The 10,198-nt window shown below is 42.8% G+C and overlaps 1 protein-coding gene and 1 long non-coding RNA gene across 5 annotated transcripts in view; one reads left to right on the plus strand and one right to left on the minus strand.

Moving 5' to 3' along the window:
• The window catches only part of LOC138963542 (uncharacterized), an 8,121-nt gene extending 7,077 nt beyond the window's left edge, over positions 1-1,044 (minus strand). The window contains exon 1 of the long non-coding RNA XR_011454854.1: positions 688-1,044. This is a non-coding gene — a long non-coding RNA (uncharacterized lncRNA). The remainder of the gene's footprint in view (positions 1-687) is intronic.
• Positions 1-10,198, plus strand: part of LOC138964183 (receptor-type tyrosine-protein phosphatase mu-like) — a 315,123-nt gene that overhangs the window by 178,361 nt on the left and 126,564 nt on the right. The window lies entirely within an intron of this gene.

A 10,198-nucleotide genomic window follows, 5' to 3' on the forward strand; every position in this document is an offset into this window, starting at 1 on the left:
AGTTGTTTACACCCGTGTTTTAAAGGAGATAAACCTTTTAACATCCCATTTACAAACAAACCTAGCTATTTCCGAACATTGTCTATTCCGACAGTTTCACGCAAATGTATTATTTTAAAAGAATAATGGAAAATAAAGTTTTACCTTTTGACTGATGTTCGAAAAATTAGACTGGAATGAATATTATAAATGAGTTGTCTTAATAACTTACTTTTGCTACAAACACAGGCCATCTCCCTTTTTCCCTCCCTCTCAATGTTAGACAAAACAACAAATCGGCATTTTACTTCTGTTCGGATTTACACGTTTATAATCGATTGGAAACAAGTTAGGAACATTCGAATATTTTGGATTTCAGTGAATGCAACATTTGAGTCATTTCAATGCAAACGAACTTATCTTTCTCCATGAAAATCAGAAGGGAACATATCAAAGATTGAAATATTCACTCAGCGTCTGAAAAAAACCGTATTGCACAAAGAGAGATCGAGACACATATATCAACAGATAATCAGACACAAAGGAAGGTAGACATAAAGAGACACGCAAACACAGACCTTTTCACATACACATCGGCAGCATACACACAGACAGATGGATACAGAAGACTATTACGGGCAATCAGATAATAAAGCACATGCTTGTATGATACGTGTCATAAAAGCTATGCATTGTTACACTACCTACCCGAATTTATCCACGGACTCTGGATCGTCGAAGAAGCTATACACTCCATCTGGATTGTGTCTGATGCGGGGTTTAGCCTTAAAAGAAATGAACATGCATGGGGATGTTATTCCATTTCATACGTGATCTTTTCTGATGCCGGTCCAAGCTCGTTAATACCTTGAAGACACTTCTCACATCGGCCAAGTGCTGGTCTGCTCCTTATTTCTTCTTTTCTGTCTATTCCTCTAAATTAGTATTTGCTGAGGAAGACCCTTAAGGTCGAAACGTCCATGTGTACCATGTATGATACGTTATTCAAGTCATCAGGTTGAGTTAAGTTACCATTTTTCCTTTTCCTTGAAACTCATTGTTTTTCTTCTTATTCTTGTCGATCACACGTCAATACCGTTAGACCGGACAGCGAGACAAATAATATTGTCATCATTTTCAAGAGTTATCATTCATAAGAATCATAACCAGCTGGGGAATAAATCTCATGTTCCCCATAATAATAATAATAATAATAATAATAATAAGAACATTTATATAGCGCTAAATCAAAAACTTTCGTTAAAAAGGCTTGCTCTAAGCGCTTGACATCTAAACTAAAACGTCATTCACACTCTTTACAATGATGTACAAGAACTTCATGTCACACTCTTTCATTCAGTATAGCACCATTCACACAGTTGTTATTCTGTACAAGACAATAAGTTAGTCTAACATTTAGAATGTTCATAAGATGAAAACAAGAGAAAACCAGACTGATTAAAACAACTGCTTAGTGCTAACAAAGCATGAATCTTAATGATAACGTAATACATGTTTAACTGTTAAGACCATAAAAAAACCTATATGCTAAAATAACTTCGAACTGCAACAAATCGAGGTGGTGAATGGGTTTGATTTTGCAGGGGAAACGTGGATTGTCAAAGTAAAAGCAAATGAGGCTGATTGTTTCATGTGTGGTACAATCGCGATTTTGGATTCGTGTTTCCGAGGCCAACTATTGTAAGCATTCACTTCCAAAGACCCAATCAAGGTTGATGATGACCGCTGCGACTCATGGTCAATTTGCAACTTATCTCTGTAATCGCAAAATTCACAACGAAAAGTCATAAAACACTTAAGTTATAGTATTAAACAATGGCGACTGCACGTGAGAGGGAACAATAAAGAGACCAAAAAGCAATGTACTCACGTTAAAATGACGAACACGGAACGAATAACAGCGACGTTTCGACCTAAGGGTCTTCTTCAGGCACAAAAACACAAAAATACACACACAAAAAAGAAGAAGAAAGACGATAGAACAAATGAAGAGAAGAATAACTGACAAAACAACTGCACTGCACAAACCAACAAATGACAAAGACAGAGAAGCAAGGGAAGCTACTCGAGGGGAAGCCAACAATAACACAGGCAAGAAAAAAGAGTTGAAAAGCGGCAGTTTTGAGGTCTGTAGACCAAACAAAATGTGGGGGGGGGGGGGGGAATGAATGGGAACGAAAGAGAAAACTCACGTACCCGTGCGGACACACACACACACACACACACGCGCGCACACACACACACACACACATACACACAAGGTGGAACAGCGCGGAACAGCGGGGGGAAACTAAGTTTAGGTGAATGAATTAACGGCGGATGTTAATTCCATCGGGGCAGGTAGTGCCGAGGGATGATATGATGTGGGACTCCCTGAGTTTGCACTCGAAGGAGTCGCCATTTGTTCTATCGTCTTTCTTCTTCTTTTTTGTGAGTGTATTTTTGTGTTTTTGTGCCTGAAGAAGACCCTTAGGTCGAAACGTCGCTATTATTCGTTCCGTGTTCGTCATTTTAACTTAAGTTATATGCAAGAATATGCTCAAAACTTACTGAACAAGATGGAAGCTCTGTGCAATTTCAGTCTGGAACAAAATCTACGAACAAGTTACGTTTGATGGCACAGACAAGTATGACGTGTTATCTCGAACTTCTGAAACGGTGGGGGGCCTGGAAATGGCATTAAAAAAATTAAGTACAAGTGCAATACCATGCACTGCATACTCTAGCGAAGGACAAATCGGCTCTCTCTCTCTCTCTCTCTCTCTCTCTCTCTCTCTCTCTCTCTCTCTCTCTCTCTCTCTCTCTCTCTCCTCTCTCTCTCTCTCTCTCTCTCTCTCTCTCTCTCTCTCTCTCTCTCTCTCTCTCTCTCTCTCTCTCTCTCTCTCTCTCTCTCTCTCTCTCTCTCTCTCTCTCTCTCTCTCTCTCTCTCTCTCTTTCTCTCTCTCTCTCTACATTCATTGCCTCAAATTGCAAACTGAATAATTCAATAAAACTAAACAAATTAATTACCCCAACACCTAGAATTGAACTTTACAAATCAAGTCTTTCTTATTCTGGCGCCTTATTGTGGAACTCCATTCCTGATTTAATTAAAATGCAATTCAGTGAAACTTCCTTCAAAGAAATGTATAATGTTGTTTCTCTTGGAAACAAGTAAATAATTATGTGATAAGTAGAGGTTACATGCCGAGTCTCAGTAATTATCAAAAATAATGGTCGAAGTTTGCGGATCATGAAAAATGCGAGCTTCAGCGGAGTAGGACCGCACACTCGTGAATTACCAAGCAGCTAAATACCCACTCGTGGTTTATCCCATGACCTGCATCTTTGTCTCTGTTAGCTGAGGAGGTGATTATTCTGAATTATCCATCGCAACCATATGGATAACCCATCACAACCGAGTTTCGATCTCAACTGTCATTGGTCATTGTCTTTGATTTCAGAGTACAATTGAATAATGTATAGAGGTCATCTGCATATTCAGAGTTTATAGATGGACTACTTTTTTCAACATACGACTGAAATACTTTATGGTGTCAAAGTCAATATCACGTATAGGTACAGGCCTACATGTGTCAATATTGAGAAAATAAAGAATACTTCATACGATACGCACATTCTGCATTGATTTAAAGAGCGGAGTCGAGATATTTCGCTGGCTGAAGCGACTGCATGGTCAAAGGCATGTTCAACGAGTATCGCGAGTGGGATCAAGGGACGATACTCCCTAATTTTTACACAGACAGCCATCTACACAGAACCGAGAGAGAGAGAGAGAGAGAGAGAGAGAGAGAGAGAGAGCGCAATCAAAACACCCCAGTCACCTGGTAGTTCGAAAACTCAATCTGAAACTGATATCGATTGTCGAAGGCATGCCTGCGGTGGGGCATAACTCTGGAAATGTTGTTGTAGCTGGGAACCCGTTCAGATCCATTCCAACGCGAAAAAAATTATCAGAAGAGGCGCCGTGAAGTCAAATCAAACGTTAGGTTTTCTCATTTGGTTATTTGCTTTGGCGTTAAGTGTATTGCTTCGATTGATAGCTGAATCTGCTTGCAACCGTGCTGTTCAGGACTGTTCGAACTGTCGTCAGCTAGACGGGCTTGTGTGAATCCGAGTCGAGTAAACTGCGGGGTTCAGCGACAAATGAGGGAGTGTGTTGCACCACACTTTGAAGTAATCCCACACTTTGAAGTAAATTACTTGAAAGTGTGGGGATGTGCCCCACACTTTGAAGTAAACCCATATTTTACTTTGAAGTAAACTCAGTTTTTACTTCAAAGTGTGGGGGGATCTTCCCATTGAAGTAACTTACTTCAAAGCGTGGGACTTTTGCATCGCCTGTTTGAGCCTGATGATTTTGTCCAAAAAAATGGCAAAGTCTTTTGGATGAGTGAACAGAAAAAGTGAGCGAGCCAAGAAACATAGTGATGTTTGTTATCAGGCTTTAAGCAATGTCCCATTGTTGAGTGTGACGAAAACTCGTGGTGACGATTTTAAAACATGTTGGGTCATGCGGAGACTATCTGGGAACAATTGGGCTAATTCGGCACGATTTTACAAGCATGGGCTCACTGTAAAAAGCCCCCCCTACGACATTTCTCCACAAAATGTCCCCACTGTCACAATTTCCCGCCAAATGTCCGCAACTGCGATAATTTCCCGCCAAATATTCCAACTGCGACAACTCCCCGCCAGATGTCCCAGCTACGATAATTCCCACCAAAATGTCCCCACTACGACATTTCCCCGTAGTAAGGGCATTTCAAGGGAGAATTGTCGCAGTGGGGACATTTGGCGGGGAATTGTCGTAGTGTTGAACATTTGGCGGGGAATTACTGCAGTTGCGGACAATTGGCGACGAATTGTCGTAGTGGGGCCGTTTGGAGGGGAATTGTCGTAGTGGGAGGCATTTGGCGGGGAATTGTCGTAGTGTGGACATTTGACGGGGAATTACCGCAGTTGTGGACATTTGGCGACGAATTGTTGTAGTGGGGCCCTTAGGGGGGGGGGGGGCGAGGATTGTCGCAGTTGGAACATTTCCAGGGAGGATTGTCGCAGTGGGGACATTTGGCGGGGAATTGTCGCAGTGGGGGACACTTCGTGGAGAATTGTCGCAGTGGGGATTTTTGGCGAGTAACTTGTCGAAGGGGGAGACATTTGGCGGGGAATTGTCGTAGTGAGGCCATTTGGTGACTAATTGTCGTAGTGGGGCCGTTTGGCGACGAACTGTCGTAGTGGGGACATTTGGCGGGTAATTGTCGGAGCGGAGGACACTTGGTGGGGAGTTGTTGCAGTGGGGATATTTTGCGGGGAATTGTCGTAGTGGGGACATTTGGCGGGGAATTGTCGTACTGGGAACATTTGAAGACGAATTGTCGTAGTGGGGACGTTGGGCGGAGAATTGTCGCAGTGGAGGCCATTTGGCGGGGAATTGTAGTGGGAACATTTGGCGAGGAAATGTCGCAGTGGGAGACACTTGGTGTGAAATTGTCGTAGTGGGGACATTTTGGCGGGGAAATGTCGCAGTGGGAGACACTTGGTGGGGAATTGTCGCAGTGGGGGACATTTGGCGGGTAGTTGTCGTAGAGGGGGCATTTGGCGGGGAACTGTCGTGGTGGGGACATTTTCCAGGGCGAGTGGCAACATTTCGCGGGGAATTGTCGCAGTTGGGATATTCGGCGGGGAATTATCGCAGTTGGTATATTTGGAGAAGAATTATCGCAGATGCAGACATTTGGCGGGAAATTGCGACAGTGGGGACATTCGGTGGGGGAGTTGTCGTTGTGGGGACATGTTCTAGGGAGCCCATGCTTGTAAAATCGTGCCGAATGAGACCGAGTGTTCTCAGATAGTCTCCGCGTGACCCCACATGTTCTAAAATCGTCACCACGTGTTTTCGTCACACTCAACAATAGGTCATTGCTTTGGGTTGATAATATAAACATCACTGTGTTTCTTGGCTCGCTCACTTTTTCTGTTCACTCATCCAAAAGACTTTGCCATTTTTTTGGACAAAATCATCAGGCTCAAACAGGCGATGCGAAAGTCCCACGCTTTGAAGTAAGTTACTTCAAAGTGTGGGAAGATCCCCCCACATTTTGAAGTAAAAACTGAGTTTACTTCAAAGTGTGGGGAGATCCCCCCACACTTTGAAGTAAAAAATGGGTTTACTTCAAAGTGTGGGGCACATCCCCACACTTTGAAGTAATTTACTTCAAAGTGTGGGATTACTTCAAAGTGTGGTGCAACAGGAGTGGCATCAAAATGAAAAGAAGAAGACGAAAAGAAGTTGGAGATACAGTTAAGATATATGGGGAAGAGAACAGGATGTGAGGTGTTAGATGTAGCCAACCTTAGGTCATCTTGAACACGCGGCCAGTACAACTGGCCTTGACACGGAACGATTCAAGGGGGGCAATCTCAAGTCATCTGAAAGAGGGAAATCCAAACGCAATCCGCCTTGTTCGATTTTATGGGCTTGGACGATAGAGAAAAATAAGAAAAGCAAAAGCTGGAGTCCAGTCTGGACGAAACTGCTATCAAGAACGCAGAATTGATTTTTTCTGAGTTTTTTTTTTTTTAGCCGTAAGCGCCATTTCTCATTTCGAATTTCTCATAACTGCTGTTCACCGCAGTGAAACCAACAAAGGGGCCTCACTCTGGAAGAGTTTCCTGCTCCGATAAACATGGCGCTTACGGCTAAAAAAAAAACTCAGAAAAAATCAATTCTGCGTTCTTGATAGCAGTTTCGTCCAGACTGGACTCCAGCTTTTGCTTTTCTTATTTTTCTCTATCGTCCAAGCCCATAAAATCGAACAAGGCGGATTGCGTTTGGATTTCCCTCTTTCAGATGACTTGAGATTGCCCCCCTTGAATCGTTCCGTGTCAAGGCCAATTGTACTGGCCGCGTGTTCAAGATGACCTTAGGTGTTCAAACTCAAGACCGGGACAAAGTAGAAAGCGATTTACCGCGACCGACTCTCAGTGCCGACATACAACTTCCAAGCTGTATTGCTTAACGTCTACAACAGGCGAAGTATTGAAGCTTTAGCTCACCTAAACCCGGCGACTGAATATGTAAGTGATCGTGTGGTGAAAACCGAAACAGAACAGCGCGATGACAGCCAACATTTCTATCCCCGACTGACAAACTAACACTGCATGCGAACTGACTTGGGTCAACGATCAAACCAGCACGGCCCGAACTGAATTTGTTGCGCTGCCATTATCGTGCGCAATTCTGGTAAAAATATAAACCCGGTATGCCGAATTGAGTATAACGAAAGCCGATGTCAAATATACACAGGGATATTTTAAAATGACTTTCAAAATGTAAAAGCAGATAGCAGACCTTTTTATAAGCAATATGAATGACTGAATGTCCACATACAAGTCGAATGACGCCGTCCATTATGCTGACAAATGGGAACTAGCTTTGCGCATGAATTCATTGACATGAATTTCGACTGCGGAGGCTTTTGGCAAGCTGAAAACAGGCACGGGCATGTTTTAGTGGAAAAAGTAAGTGTTTTTAATAAAAACGTCGGAGTAATGGGATAAATAGCTTACACACCTCGTCCTGAATATGCAAGATAATCAGAACTCGGAGTGTGTAACCTATATATTTCCAGTAATCAACTCGTGGTCATTGTTTAAGCTCTATTTCTATTTCTTCTTGTTATTAACCCCTTCACTGCCCACCCCGTATGTAATACGTGGTCATTTTCGGTTTGTCGTACGCCCATAACCGTATCTCGTACGTGGGATTTGTGTCAACAACATTTCAGGACATTTCTGAAAACTAAATGGGAGGTAACCACTGTCCAAGTACTTGTAGGGGTTCTAAACACAGTTCTTTCCCATAGACCGTTCGGATAAGTTACTACCGCGTGTTGAAAACTGTGTTAGAAATGTAGAACCGATCTATAGCATTCAAAATGGCGGCCGAAAGTCGGACCTCAACTCGTAGACCTGTTTTCAAGCGATACAGTGTTCTGGAAGCTCTACAAGAAGTGATTTATGGATTACCACACAGAAGAATACTTTTATGGGCTGTAATGTGAGTACCTGATGTTTGACACCAGTTTTAGCAGTGTTTTGTGTGGTTTTACGTGCTGCAATGTGTGTGTGTGTAAGTCCGGAAACTGTAATTTTTGACAAAAATGGTCATTATATCAATTTTTACAATAACAATCACAAACAAAGTCCAATGATCATGTCATCCTATAATAGCCAAGGGTATAAGCAAAACACATGCTAAAGATCTAAGAGATATCTCAATAAATGATTGAGCAGTGAACAGATTAGTGAACCTACCGAAGAAAGCGAAATTTTGCCCTGGCACACAGCAATGCCAAAATGCTGTTATACTGTGGCAGTGAAGGTGTTAATCGAGTTACCCTCAATGGGCGAGGGCCGGACGAAAAAAAGCATGTACACTTTGCTTATTCTGTTACCCTCGATCAATAAATAAAGTTTAAAGTTCAAAGTTCTCTCTCTCTCTCTCTCTCTCTCTCTCTCTCTCTCTCTCTCTCTCTCTCTCTCTCTCTCTCTCTCTCTCAACCCAATTCACACACACACACACGCACGCACACACACACACACACACAAACGCACACACATACTCACAGTCTCTCTCTCTCTCTCTCTCTCTCTCTCTCTCCTCTCTCTCTCTCTCTCTCTCTCTCTCTCTCTCTCTCTCTCTCTCTCTTACACACACACACACACACACACATACATATATATATACACACACATACACAAACCCTCCCACAAACTCTCTCTCTCTCTCTCTCTATCTCTCTCTCTCTCTTTCTCTCTCTCTATCTCACACACACACACGCTTACACACATACAAACACACACACGCACGCACACACGCATGCACGCACGCACACACATACGCACTCGCCCTACCCCCCCCCCCCACACACACACACACACACACGCGGGTTTTCCCTCTCTCTTTCTCTTACACACACACACACACACACACACACACACACACTGGGATAACAAGCACATAGTGCTTTTAATTATGCGCTATAGAAATCATTTTACGTTTACTGAACATTCTCCTAGCAAAAACGACACCGAACTATTCGACTCTCTTCTAAAGTGTTGATTCATAATGTCATTCCTATTCCTTTTCAATATATTTAGAGCGTGTCGGTGGCAATGAAAAGGTGACATAAATAAGAACTTACAGGTTGAGCAAACACACACACTAGTAAACACGAAAAGAAAAGTTAAGGTGACATAAAACAAATAACTCACTCATTCACTCGTACAAACCTTTACAAACAAACACACACACACACACACACACACACACACACACACACACACACACACACACACACACACACACACACATACACATACACAAACACATTCTCTCTCTCTCTCTCTCTCTCTCTCTCTCTTTCTCACTCACACATACATATACACATAAGCACATTAACACACACACACACACACACACACGCGCACACACACACACACACACACACACACACACACACACGCACTTACACGCAAACACACACACGCACACACACACGCACATACACAACCACACGAACAATCACGCACGCACACACATACATATACACACACTATCTTCTCTCTCTCTCTCTCTCTCTCTCTCTCTCTCTCTCTCTCTCTCTCTCTCTCTCTCACACACACACACAAACATCTATCTCTCACACACAAACATGCACAAACACGCCACGCGCGCAAGAGAAAGGCCCTAGATGGGATGACGTCACGACGCATTGACGTCAAAATATCTTGACGTCCTCTACTTGCGCGAGCATTAAGTTGTAGACTCGGAATTTACACCCGCATAAAGCGGTTTTGGGTGGTTTTTGATCAAAAATTGAATCCGCAGGGAACACCCACCGTATTTAAGTTAGTATGTTGTCAACATTTTGTGAAGTTCTTTCCCCAACTGTAGCCACAGTTTGGCAACAACGAATGCTTCTTTATCATGTATTATTGGTAAGAAAATTTCTCAAGTCGATCTCAGTATGCGTTCGTGGGATACATCCAGCTTCGCTAGGATTATGTTCAGAATAGGGATTCCCATGTGTTCTTGTGCGAATCTTTGCTCATCCAAAATGATGACAAAAAAGATGTTTGGTGGCTTGTTGTCAGACCAGCATTTTTTTTGTCCTCAGGGACCATAATATAG

The sequence above is a fragment of the Littorina saxatilis genome, linkage group LG4, assembly GCF_037325665.1.
Source record: "Littorina saxatilis isolate snail1 linkage group LG4, US_GU_Lsax_2.0, whole genome shotgun sequence".
NCBI lineage: Eukaryota > Metazoa > Mollusca > Gastropoda > Littorinimorpha > Littorinidae > Littorina > Littorina saxatilis.